A 12,250-nucleotide genomic window follows, 5' to 3' on the forward strand; every position below is an offset into this window, starting at 1 on the left:
AGGTAGACCAGCGAGAGCGCGTTGCAGCGGAACAGGCAGGCTGCGGGGAGGAGACAGGTTACCACGGCCGCACAGCAGGGCCAGCGAGCGCCACACCCCTCCCCAGAACCTCCCCCAGCATCATCCCCACGCCACCCCAACATCTCCCCAGAACCCCCCCCCGCCTCCCCCCCCACGTCACCCCGCACATCTCCCCAGAACCTCCCCCAGCATCTCCCCAGAACAGCACCCCCCACACATCTCCCCTGAGCCTTGCCCCCAGAACGTCGCTGCCTGGGCTGGGCTGGTCGTCCCTGTGAGGCTGCCCGCCTGCCTGCAGGTGTGAGTGACTGCTTAGCATATGACACATCCGTCTCTCAGCACACACTGTCACACCATCACGCTGCCACACTGTGTCCTCCTACAACTGGTTCTGCACCCCAAATTCCGTTTGGGGGTTGTTCCACATGGACCCAAGTGGCACAGGTCACATGTGTCCCAGGCACACATGACAGTGTGGTGTCCACCCTCCTGTGGGCAGATACCAAGGTCGTGACTGATTTTCATAACTTGCTTTTTCTCCTTTTTAAAGTTTTTTGTTTTCAACCAAGATACAGCACAACTGACTTTGGGATCCAGCTCCCCAAGCCTTCAGTCACATACAGCCATGAGGATGCCCACGTGCGCCCAGCAGCAGCCCCATCCTGGCACCCGCCACTCACCCGGCCCCCACGGCCATGCTCCCCAGAGCATCCGCACGTGGTATCGCACATGGCCTCAGCCCGGCTGCTGACCTGCCTTTGCGAGTGGCCCATGTCTCAGTGGCTTGTTCCCGCCTCTCCTCCTATCAGCTCAAACACAGTCTTCCCACCGGGGGCCCTTTCTGAGCCTGGCCCACTTGACGCTGTCTCAACAACGCACATCAGGGTGGCTGGGGACCTGGCCTGCTGTGTGCTGGCGGAGCCTGTGTCCCAGAATTGAGGGTCATCAGGAGATGGCGTAGGAAATGCTCTGTGTCCTGATGTGGGTCTCATCACCAGGGAACTGGGGGCCCACCCAGACTTTCCTGGGCTACCCGAGGGGGCTGGGCCAGCAGAGGCACGACATGCTGCCACGGGGGCCAGCACACGTGGCACTGCTGGTGAGCCCCAGGGCTGCAGCCACCTCTGCCTGCCCCGCTCCTCAGTCGCTGCTGCTGGTGAGCAGGCCCAGGTTGACCCCAGCCCTGTCCACCCAAGGCCCAAGAGGACCAAGCAGACCACTGCAGGCACCAGTGCCACCAGGAATCTGTCCCCTCCTGGACAACCCAGCCTCACAGCCCAGACATCTGTGACTGAGCAAGGGGACCCGATTCCTCTTCTTCCCACCTAGAGGCACGGAAAAAGCCTGCCCTGGACACAGTCCCTGAGAGAGGGGCCCAGGATCCCACCCCCACTTCCTGCCCCCCAGACTCCCGAGACCTCCAGAAGCAAGTCACCCGCCTGGCAGTGACTGAGACCTCCACCCAGCAGCGACCTGGACAGCCAGGGCCGAAACCCGCTGACCTGAACTTGGCCACGGACTTGGCTACACAGACCATCGCCCCTGGGGGCCAGCAGAGCCAGGCGGGGTGCGCTGCAGTAAGCCCTTTGGCAGCATGTCTGGGAAGGATGCCAGCAGATCGCGACTGTCCGGAAGAGGCATTTGCACCCCGCCCGGGGTCCCCTGGGGGTATGGCCTTGGCGCCTAGCTGCCCGGATCACAATGACCTTCCCGGGGTCTTCTGGAGATAAGGACATGTGAATGGCGCTGAGGGAGCTGCTACCGGTCACTAGCTGGTGACGATGGCACCCTCTTCTGTGCTAGAAGGAAGCATCAGTCTTGGGGCCCCTGTGGTGCAGACAGGCCTTAGCTGGACACCCTCAACGGTCATCCCAGAGGCCGGGACAGAGCAGGGGCTCCTCCCTCACAGAACTCAGACTACTGAGACCCCGCGGCCCGCTGCCAACACTCGACCCCACGCCCAGGCCCAGGAACACCGGCAGAGCCAGGGGCGGTCCACACCTCCTCCTCACATCTTCAGGACGCAGGACAGCTTCTGGAGGGGGCCCAGGTTGGCTCGCCCATCCCCCTTCTCCATCTCCACCTCCCTCCGAGCCTCTGGCCCAAATAGGAGCTCAGGCGCTGCAGAGGCGAGAGGAGATGGTGGCTAGAGGAGCCAGCACTCCTCGACAGAGCCATCCGCCGGCCACGCAGCAAGTCCAACTCTCAGCCGGACCTCATAGCCTGTGTGGTCAGCTCATCCTCCAGGCCTCAGTTTCCACATCCATACAAGGGGCTTAACACCACCTGCCTGAAGGGGTGTCAGGAGGGTTAAACTGAATCACGGGTGTGAGGTGCTGAGTGCAGGGCTGGGATGCAGGGCTTCAGTCCCTTCCAACACCTGACCAAGCTCCTCTCAACCCAGCCATGAGGAAACCTGAGAACCATGTGGTCAGCGTGGTGGGCCCCAAATAGACTCATCGCAGACGGTCCGAACTCCTGACCTACTGCCTTCCTTTCTGGACACACAGCACCCCTCTCGCTCCCCTAGGAGTTGTCCCTAACGTCAGAACGCCTCCTCCTTCCATTACGCATGCCAGCTATAGTGATCAGCTCAACTCTTTAAATCTAAAGTTTTTCAACAATTATACATTTTCATAAAAAAAAAATCAATCTGATCTGGCCCAAGAGGAGGAGGGAAATGAGTCTCAGGCAAAGGCTTCTCAAGTTCCTTCTTGTTTCCAGCGTCGCACTTTTCAGCCTACTGGGTTTTGCCTCTCTCCCCACCACAGCGCCAGCCCCAGCATTGTCCCCAGAGAGGGCAGCACCCACCCTGTTGTACCAGCCTGGTGAGATCTTCTCTAGCCAGGTGTTCATCCATCCATCCATCCATCCACCCACCCATCCATCCATCCATGCATCCATCCATGCATCCATCCATCCATCTATCCATCCATCCATCTATCCATCCATCCATGCGTCCATCTATCCATCCATGCGTCCATCTATCCATCCATCCATCCATCTATCTATCCATCCATCCATCTATCCATCCATCCATCTATCCATGCATGCATGCATCCATCCATGCATCCATCCATCCCATCTTCCAGTCATCCAGCCAGCCACCCACCCACCCATCATCCATCCATCCAACCTTCCAGTCATTCACCCATTCATCCATCTGTCCAGGCACCCATCACACCTACCCATCCAGTCTTTCATCTACCTGCCCACCCCCCACTGGAGGAACTCTCTCCTGAAGATCTGCTCTGAAGGCCCCTGACCTGAGGCACTCCTGTTCTGATCTGCCAGGGACACCAGACACTGAACAAGCACACGTGACCACGGATGGTCTCAAAAGCCTGTGACAGGGCATCTAACGTGGCACAGGCACCAGGGAAGCTCCCAGAGGCGGAGCTTCTTAGGAAGAGGGATGCGGTGGTGCCTCCACATCTCCCACGGTCTCCGCCGGGCCTGCGAGCAGGGCCTGCGGCTGCGGCAAGAGGAACACAGGGTCACTGTCTAACGGGGGCAGAGTTTCCGTTTGGGAAGATGAAAAGTTCTGCGGATGGACGGTGGTGACAGCTGCACGATACTGAGACCATACTTCATACCGCTGAACTGTATGCTTAAAAATGGTTAAGATGGTAAATTTTATATGTATTTTACCAAAATAAAAAACAAGCAGACAGCCCCTGAAATCAGTGAAGGAATTCAGAAACCAGAACCCGAGAGCAGGGGCCAGCCCAGGCCGGCACTGCGGCTGCCAGTGGAGCCACGAGGTGCGCGGGCGCCGGGCCTCCCGTCCTCTCCCCACCCCCAGGCTGAGCAGGAGGGAAAGAATCTCCAAGAAGCTCTGGCTGCCAAAAGCGGGAAATCAGAGACAGAGTCAGAGGGAGCGGGGTCAGAGGGGAGGGTGTGGGAGGAACTTGGGAACGGACGCACAGCAGCCCCAGCTCAGGGCACGGATGGCACCGCCCCCACCCTGGGAGGACCAACTGTGGACCACAGCACGCACAAGGCCTGCCTGAGAGTCCCTCATTCGTTCATTCATTCATTCATTTAACACACAGCTAACGCCCTGTGGAAGGCACTGTCTAGGCTCGGGGACACAGCAAACAGTTAGAGAAAGGCCAGGAGGTGAGCTCTCTGCCCACACAGACGAGCACGCTGAGCCTTCAGCTCTCCTGGGGGCCCCGGGATGCTTCCAGCATGGCCCGGCGCAGCTGTCCCACCAGAGCACCCGGCTACCCCAGAGACAGGCTGAGATGGGCTGGCCCTGGCTGGTCTCCCTGACTCCATCTTCTGCTGTCAGCCTTGCCAGGAAGCTGGCACCGGGCAGGCGGGTGGTGCCCGGACAGCCCCAGATGCCAGCGCAGGGGACATGAGCTGGGAAAGCTGCACCCGCTGGCTCCCACCCCAGCAGGGCAGCCTGGGGGGCAGGATAAAGAAGGGGTTCAGGTTATGCCCCCAGTTCATTGTCCCTCCCCAGTGAGCAGGGACTGGGGGTGGGCGAGAGGCCGGCCAGCAGAGCAAGAGTGACCTCGGCCAGCACGGGAGCAGAAGAAAACTGGCCTAGATAGTGGACTCCTGGCCAACGCTCCACCCCGCCGTTGCTCAGATGAGGAAACAGGCTCTCAGAGGAGAAGGGCTTTCGTAGTGGTACAGCCAGGACTTAGGTCTTTCAAAACATCCCTCGTCTATGTGGCTTGTGGGGCTGCTGGTCTAAGTGCCATGAACGCGGTCTCACTATGACTGTGCCTGCTGAGGAGGCTCAGGGCATCAGAGCAGACTGCCTGGAGGAGGTGGCATAGCTTTTGGCTAAGATGTGAGCAAGGCTGGAGGAGGTTTCAGTTAGCCTCAGGTTCCAGCAGACAAAGAAGAAATCCAGCTGGGGAGGAGGTGGGCACCAAAGACTTTCCAAGAAAGGGGGACAGGGCCTGCCTTGGGGCAGCTCACCTCCCCAGCCCCATCAGGAGCTGCCAGTGGCAGGGCAGTGACCTCATGAGGGAAATATGCATCTTCCTGAGCCAGGAACAATAGGATGGGGGTGGTGCGGGGAGAAAGCGTGCTGGGCAGGAAAGGGCTCCCTGGCCGCCTGTCCCCCCGACCAGCACAGCTTAACCCTTCACAGACCCTTGCCCGAACCCTCACCCGAAGGTGCACTGGAGCCCAAAGGCCCTGGCCCACATCCAGCCAGCCAGATCCTTGTCCTGTAGAGGAGGAAATTGAGGCCCGGAGAGGGAGAGACCGACCCCTGGTCTCCACTGGTGCCAGGTCAGGAAGGGAAGGTGGGGAGAGGGACGGTCCATGCAGAGGGCCGGACACCATGGCCATGGCCACAGGGAGACGGTGTCTGCCAAGGGGACATCAGACACATGGGACCCTGTGTCAGCATGTGGTTCCTGGGACGTGTCCCTGAGGCTGGCCTCCAACTCAGGTGGGAGAAGAGCCGCGAGGCTCTGGAACTCGCCGGGACCTTCTCTGGCCCGTCCTTCCTACAGGAGCTGGAGTGGGGGCGCCTGCTCCGAGCCTCGGTTTCCCCATTCGAAGAGTAGGGTGGACACGCAGCATGAGGGCTGTGGTGGTGACAGGTGGGCAGGTCCCCGGCTCGTGGGGCCCTCACCCAATCCTCCCTCTGAGCAGGTGTTTTGGTGCCATTCACAAGGAGCCTGTAGGAGACAGGTGTGGCCAGTCGGACACAGTGCCGAGGTGCCTGTGCCCATAGGCCGGCATGGGCGGGATGACCTGGGCTCACGGGGAGTAGTGACCGACGTGGTGGAGGGATGCTGTGCTGCGGCCAGCATGAGCACTGGGAGCTGACAGGACAGTGGGCCAGGGAGAGATGGCAGGAGGCTGCCGGGTGTCCCAGAGAAAGGCAGCGAGGACGGGGGACACACCACGGCCATCACCATCACTGTCCCCGGGCACTGCGAGGGACATGTAGTCACCTTTAGTTTGCAGATGAAGAAACTGAGGGAGACCCAGGGACACAGCTGACACCCTCGTAAATGGCGCAGGTCCAGGCCAGAACATGGAAGGCGGGTGGGTGAGGGTCACCCCAGGCCAGGAGGAAGGGGCTGCCAAGCCAGCCCTACAGGACAGCTGCAGACAAACGTGGAGGGAGGTGGCTCAGGACCAGCTCGGCAGAGGGGACAGTGGCAAGCAGGGCACAGGGCAGTGCCCGACGTGGGAAACCAGGGTGGGGCTAAGAGGTGCTGGGAGCCCAGGGCAGAGCTGCCCACCCTCCCACTGGGCCAGAGGGGTGGCCAGGGCCTCTGTGCAGGGAGGAAACAGAGTCAGGATGGCAGGGGGAGGTGGCAGGGTCCAGAGTCCAGGGGCTGCTACCCCACCACACGGCCACCCCTCCTCCTCCTTCTGTTTCCTCCTCGGGGTGCGGCACGGGGCACCCGAGCTGCCTGGGGGCCAAGGGAGAAGGGCTGATGGCCGTGGGCTGGGGCATCAGGAAGAGGTTCTGGAAGGAGGCGACACGGTGGCACACAGCCCACGCCAGGAGTCGGAACACTCGTCTTGGCCCCACTCTGGGCCTCGGTCCCACTGCCTGTGACACAGGGGAGCCAACAAGCTGATGTCTGTGGTCTGTGGGTTCTGCCCAGCTCTGCAGGAGATGGGGGATGCCTCTCTGTGCCTCAGTTTCCTCATCTGTTAAGCGGGAGGGATTGTAACTGCTCCCCCTAGGGGGTGCAACTGAAACCGCGCCCAGCGTGTAGCAGGAGAGAACTAAGGTGGCCTAGTCTCCAGGCACCATGGGGCGCCATGAGCCCCAGGCAGCCGTCGGCGCACCACGGTTCCTCTGTGTGACACTAAAGCAGAAGGAGCATTCGTTTACGCAAACATAAAAAGGCCCGGAAAAATCTACATCAACCTGATGTCAGTGTTTACCCTGCAGAAGGGTCCTAGCAGTATCTGTACGGTCTCCTTTTTTTTTACAAGGAGAATATTCTCACGCGTTACTGGAGTTGTTAACGAATGAACGGATGGAAAAGAAAAGATGGGAGGAAGTGTACCAGAGGGGCCGGGTGCAAGGCCCAGGCTTTCCTTTCCCAGAGGGGCTGCAGGCTGGGAGGGACGTGAGCCATCTGAGTCCTGGAGCACCAAGGCAGCGGCAGGACTAGACCTGGGGTCTCCGGACCCGGGTGGGCACCTCGTGGGTCTGCCTTCTGCCACCAGCCGGGCTAAGCTCCTCGGAGCCAGGCAGAGCCCAGGGACGAGAGGACCAGAGTCCCCAGATGACAGCTGCCAGGCCAGGGCAGCGGCTGGGGGCAGGGGTCCTAGTCCGAGTCCCGCCTGCCCCCAGCCGCTGTGTCTCCCTGTGAGCCCTCGCTCTGCCTTATTTGGCTTGGAAGAGAAGCCCATAAACACTTCCCTACCAGCTTCTGCCAGTAGGCCAGCAGGGCGAGAAGAGGAGGAAGAGGAAGAGGGAAGACAGACGGGGCACGTGGAGGCTGCCTGGCTGTCCTCTGCCCTCTGGAGACGCCCAGGCAGCTGGGTCCACAGCCCCCACAGCAGCCCCCACAGCACTCGAGTGGCCACACCTGCCCCAGCCCCCCAAGGCAGGGGACAAAAATCCAGAATCTGGTCTGAATCCAGACCCAGACCCAGAGGTGACTCAGGACTTAGATCCATCCCCTTTCTGGAAGAGGAACGCTGGCGAGGTCGGCCTAGGGCATAGGGGGAGCCGGCCATCTGAGCGCCCCCCCACCCTTTGGGGGCAGGAACTGTGGTGGGAGTCAACACAGGCAGGGGGCCTGGCGTCTCAGAGGCCCTGGGCACGCAGGGCCCTTGGAGAGCATGCAGACCGGGAAGTGGAGGGTGGGAAGAGGAGCTGAGGGCCCTGGCCGGCCCACACCAGCCCCGCCAGCCACGCCCGTGGCCCAAGGAAAGCCTGGTCCTCCCAGACACCAGCCACTCAGCATCCTGTGCTCCAGTCACTCGCCTCCTGCTTGTCACCTGCTCATCACCCTCTGTGAAACACTCTCCAGCACATGCCTGCCTGAGACCCCGTCCCCCGCCAGCGCCCACCACCCCACAGGCCCACCTAGTGAGGGGCAGCCTCTCTGCCCCCTTGGCGACCCTGGCACTGGCCACACACTGGCCTTCGGGGCTTTACTGGACAGTCGCAGGGCTGAGACCCTCACGGCATTCCCACTCCCCGCCTGGCCCCGAGCCGAAGGACGGAGGGAGGCCCCCTCCTGCCTCACGGAGAGCCGAGAGGAAGCTGGGGAGCTCATACCCTCACCCCTTCTGAGGGCTGGCGCAGATCCCGAGGCGCAGAGAGGAAGAGGTCTAGAGCCTGTCACAGTTTACAAAGCTCTAAAGGAGCTTCACAGGAAAGAAACCGAGGCCGCCACAGAACGGAGACCACAGGACTCACACATGGGCTCCTGGGGGAGGCCAGGGCAGGGTGAGGGGCCCTCAGCAGCCGTGGGCAGGAGAGGCCGAGGGGCACAGTGACCTGCCTGGAGCCTGGCCAAGAAGCCTGGGGCACTGCCGTGCTGGCCAGGGTTTAACCAGCATGGTGCTCTGGTTTAACCAGCATGGTGGGGCCGGCCCAGCAGCGCAGCAGTTAAGTGCGCACATTCCGCTTCGGCAGCCCAGGGTTTCACCGATTTGGATCCCGGACGCGGACATGGCACTACTTGGCAAGCCATGCTGTGGCAGGCGTCCCACATATAAAGTAGAGGAAGATGGGCACAGATGTTAGCTCAGGGCCAGTCTTCCTCAGCAAAAAGAGGAGGATTGGCAGCAGATGTTAGCTCAGAGCTAATCTTCCAAATCAATCAATCAATCAATCAATAACCAGCATGCCATCTGGGTAGCTTGGTGTCTGGGTTTAACTAGCATGGTGTCCAGGTTTAACCAGCATGGCGTCTGGGTGGCTTGGTGTCTGGGTTTAACCAGCTCAGCGTCAGGGTTAGGAAACCTGGCTTCACGGTCACCTGACCTGAGCAGGGCCAGGCAGAGACGGCCAGGCCCCCTCCCGGCACCGCTAGCTCCATGAAGCCATGGTGAGTGCCCAGGGCTGAGGGGGCCTGATGGCCACTGTGTGCTGGGCAGAGGAACCCCAAAGTCCTCCCACTCAACCCCCCCGGGTTTGGAGAGCACCCACCAGCTTGGAGCCGGGCCACGCTCCAGCCACACTGGGCCTACGCTGTTGGTGAAACACCTGACTCGTGTCGGCCATGAGGCTCCGAGGGGCGGGGGACAGCAGCAGACAGGCAGCAGCGAGGGGTGGACGGAGGGGACTGGACCAGTCCTGGGGGCTCCTGATGGTGTAGCAGCAACAATGCCGTGGGGGCAGGCTTGAGACCCCACAGGAGCCCAGGCCGACACCACTGTGCCCATTCCACAGATGCACAGACCGAGGCTGCAGAGGACGTGGCTCCCCCAGGTGATGGCAGCTGAAGCAGGAGGGACCTGAACCCCTGAGCCCGACCTCTCAGCCAGCACTGCCCTGTCCCAAGGAGCCCAGGCTGGGGGTGACGGGTGGGGCAGGGTGCTCCTGGGGGGTGCAGGCGGCCTGGCCTCACTGACCGTTTACAGGCCTCCTGACCCCAAAGTGTCTGAACGTGGAGTCACCTCCAGGTCCCCCACCACAAGTAGACGTTCTCTGCCAGGCAGACAGGTGAGCAAGGAGGGGCTCGGCCATCAGTGAAGACCCACCTTCCAGCCGAGGAAACATTCCCCACATGGGACCCACTGCTCCTCTCCCAGGACCCTCCCCACTGCCCAGGGCCGGAGAACCACAGTGGCCTTGGCCCGTCGTTGGTCCTGAGCTCTGCTCCCCTGAAAGGTCACCACCCTGCCACAGCGACCCCTCCACCCACAGGGACGTGCCCAGATTCCAGGCCAGCGGTGGGGCCCACCTTCCACAGGGAGGGACCCCCATGCACAGACCCCCACCCTGGGCAGGCACCAGGCTCCCATCTGCACAGCCACCTCCACAGGTAAACAGGCAGACGGGCGGGCGCCCAGGAAGGGGCATTTTACGGACGCAGGGCCCCGACGCGTCGCAGCCCCCACACTGCCCACACCCACCTCCGCGGGGATGTGGTTTGGTAATACCACCCCACCCACCAGGCCACCCAGAGCTTAGAACCCGATGGAGGGGGCCCACAGTGAGGGGGTGACACAATCAGCCCATCATGAGGTCCCCACAGCCAGCAGCTGGCACAGGAAGCCCTGCTGCCACACGGTGGGTGGGAGAGGGAGGCGGGCCTCATCCTCAGGTCACTGCCCTCCTGGATTCCTGCCACCAAGACTCCCCAGGGACGGGCAGGACCCCTTCCAGCCTCAAGGAAAGGGGCTCCCAGCTGCGCTGCACCCCCAGACTGTGAAGGGCAGACCCCACCATGCGGTGACTTTCGCCAGGTCATACAGGGTCCTCGCTGCACTGCTGTGAGTGCTCCCAAGGCCTGGCCCTGGGCTCCATGCCAGCGAGGGCCTCCTGTTGGGCCATTTGTCAGATGGGGAGACTGAAGCTTGGTGGGCCCAGCCGGGCTGCCTGTGTGGACATCACGTCCTCCCACAGCCTCACTGCTCTCCTGGAGACCGAGCTGCGACCTCTGTGCCTCTGCACACGAAGCTCGGTACCATCTGCTCTTTCCTGGACCCGCAGGCCCAAACTCGCAAATGCCACCTTGGTGGAACAACCTACATGCGACCCGCACACCAGGTCGCCGGGGACAGACAGCAGCTCCAGGCAGCAGCCCCTGACAACAGGAGCATCCGTCCACGGGCGGCCTTGTCACAGAGGGTGCCCATCGGGAGGCACAGATAGAAGTGGGCATGGTGACAGGACAGCAGCTCGGGGATGGGGCCAGGTGACACCTGGAGATCCAGGTTATGATTCGTGTCTGCCCAAGTGTCCAGCTGGCAGCTGGCGGCTAACATCCTCCGCTGGAATGAGGCCACCGCACGGAGCTGCCGCCTGGAGCAGGAGGGTCTGTGCTGGCTGCCCCGGCGCACCCGCAGCTCCTCTAGGAGAGGGCAGCGGGAGGCAGGGAAGGCGCGAGGCTGACCGTGAGCAGAGCTGGCTGTGGGCCCACGGCAAGTCACTGCTTCTCCTCTGTGACCTTCGGTCTCTCATCTAGAAAGTGGGGACGGCAGTCCTGGCCCTGCCCTCCCAGGGTGACTGTGAGGATCTCTGAGACAGACGTGCAGGAGCATCTGCCTGTGGGGGTTCCCGCAAGCGTGGGGGGAGCGAGCGTGAGGGGAGGGCGAGTGGCTTCAGGAACCAGAGTTCACTCTAGAACTCAAGCAGGTGCACACCCAGCGCCCTCACCACCTGGAGCTGCTCGCTGGTTTCCCGAGCGCACAGAGGAGGCCCAGGTCTCCCGTCCCCCCACCCTCCCTGCCTGACCCCGAGAGTCCAGAGGCCTCAGACCACACAGATTAGCGCAGAAAGGGGTTGGCCTCAAGCTCTGGGTAAACAAACACGCTCCAGGACCTGGAACTGCCCCCACCCCCACCTCCACCCCACCCCCGAATTCCAGGCTAATGGATATGACTGGTCCTGCAGAGGTGGCCCCACTGGGGGCACCTGAAATGATGGGTGTGATGAGGCCACGCCGCACAGGGGACTTTCCTGAACCAGGACACAGGCCTCTCCACCAGGCTGTGCACCTCGTCCTCAGAGGCCACGTGCCTGGGCACCCAGCACCCCTCACATGGACAGAAGCTACCCAGGACTGACCACCAGACAGGGCCTCTCCCACCCTCAAGAATGGCCCCACCCAGAGCCGCTCAGGCCTCAGGGCAAGGGTGGCCACCTCGCTCCTGCATGCAGAGGGCAGAGGATGCAAGAGTTTGACACGGGGCCCGCACGAGAGCACCCAGCCAGTGAGGTGAGCCAGCTTGCGTGGCGGGAGAGCGTGCTGCACATTAGGACTCAGGCTCTCTGCTGCAGGCCCCCAATTAACACACACAGAGCAGCTGTTGCGTGTCAGGTGTGCTCATAAACCCAGTGATGCGGAAAGGAGCAGGACAGCCAAGGGGCCACCCTCAGCGACCAACGGTTTCCTGGGTACAAAGGTGGACAATTAACTAGCACACAAGAAACACAAGAGAATGAGATGATGAAAACATGAAGCCTGCGGGAGCCAACAGGGTGGGTGCTGCTCAGATGGGTCCTGAGCAAAGCCCTCTCCTTTGAGGGAGACGGGACCTGGCCGGGAAACCCCGCAGCAGCACATCCAGTGCAAAGGTCCTAGGGTGGAAATGCCTG

General features: G+C 61.9%; 1 protein-coding gene across 3 annotated transcripts in view; it reads right to left on the reverse strand.

Moving 5' to 3' along the window:
• The window catches only part of PIEZO1 (piezo type mechanosensitive ion channel component 1), a 66,088-nt gene that overhangs the window by 34,754 nt on the left and 19,084 nt on the right, over nt 1-12,250 (reverse strand). The window lies entirely within an intron of this gene.

This window comes from Equus quagga, chromosome 13 (genome assembly GCF_021613505.1).
Source record: "Equus quagga isolate Etosha38 chromosome 13, UCLA_HA_Equagga_1.0, whole genome shotgun sequence".
Taxonomy (NCBI): domain Eukaryota; kingdom Metazoa; phylum Chordata; class Mammalia; order Perissodactyla; family Equidae; genus Equus; species Equus quagga.